The 1200-nt window shown below is 44.1% G+C and overlaps 1 protein-coding gene across 1 annotated transcript in view; it reads right to left on the bottom strand.

Annotated features, from left to right (window-relative positions):
- LOC105550738 overlaps positions 1 to 1200 on the bottom strand; it is a 33611-nt gene that overhangs the window by 2578 nt on the left and 29833 nt on the right.

Consider the following 1200-nt stretch of genomic DNA (forward strand, 5'->3'; position numbering starts at 1 on the left):
TCTCTACTAAAAATACAAAAAATTAGCCGGGCGTGGTGGTGGGCACCTGTAATCCCAGCTACTCGGGAGGCTGAGGCAGGAGAATGGTGTGAACCCGGGAGGCGGAGCTTGCAGTGAGCCGAGGTCGCGCCACTGCACTCGGGCCTAGGCGACAGAGCGAGAGTCTGTCTCAAAAAAAAAAAAAAAGAAGGAAAGAAAGAAAGAGAAAGAAAGTAAAGAAAGAAAAAAAGAAAGAAAAGAGAGAAAAGAAAGAAGAGAGAAAGAAAAGAAAGAAAAGAAAAAGAGAAAGAAAGAAAGAAAAAGAAAGAAAGAAAAGAAAGAAAGAGAAAGAAAAGAAAGAAAGAAAGAAAAGGAAAGAAGGAAGGAAAGGAAGGGAAGGAGAAAGAAAAGAGAAATACTGCTGGGCACCTGGGTGAGATAGCAGAGATGGCATGCACTATAGTCCCAGCTGCTCAGGAGGCTGGATGGGAGGGTCACTTGAGCCCAGGAGTTCGAGGTTAAAGTGAGCTATGATCTTGCCTGGGTGACAAAGTGAGACCCTTTCTCTAAAAACAAAGAGAAAGCAATCTTGCTTTGCATCTGTAGTTCTTGGGGGGTGTCTCTTTATTCTCACTTGTCTGTGCATTCATGGTGTCCAAGCCTAGGGCCCAGAGTGACTTTACCTGATGGAGCCTTAATTGTCTCACCTAGAAAATGGGGACGCAGAAATGGCTTCCTGAGGGATTGAAGGTATTCTGTGAATGTCAAGGTGGTGCCAATGTCAGATATTATTGGTTGGATTCACATGAAGCTGGGCACTCTATAATTTTATTTATTTATTTATTTGAGACAGAGTCTCACTCTAGCCCAGGCTGCAGTGCAGAGGTGTGGTCTCAGCTTACTGCAACCTCCACTTCCCAGGTTCAAGAGATTCTCCTGCCTTGACTTCCTGAGTAGCTGGAACTACAGGTGCACACCACCACACCCAGCTAATTTTTGTATTTTTAGTAGAGACAGGGTTTCACCATGTTGGCCAGGCTGGTCTTGAACTCCTGACCTTAAGTGATCCACCCGCCTCAGCCTCCCAAAGTGCTGGGATTACAGGCGTGAACCACCGCACCTGGCCTTTTTTTTTTTTTTTTTTAAACCACAAGCATGTGTCACTTTTATAGTTAAGAGGAAAAACAAACATTTTCTAAAAATCTGTATTTCTGAAATGGT

The sequence above is a fragment of the Mandrillus leucophaeus genome, unplaced genomic scaffold, assembly GCF_000951045.1.
Source record: "Mandrillus leucophaeus isolate KB7577 unplaced genomic scaffold, Mleu.le_1.0 Scaffold496, whole genome shotgun sequence".
Taxonomy (NCBI): domain Eukaryota; kingdom Metazoa; phylum Chordata; class Mammalia; order Primates; family Cercopithecidae; genus Mandrillus; species Mandrillus leucophaeus.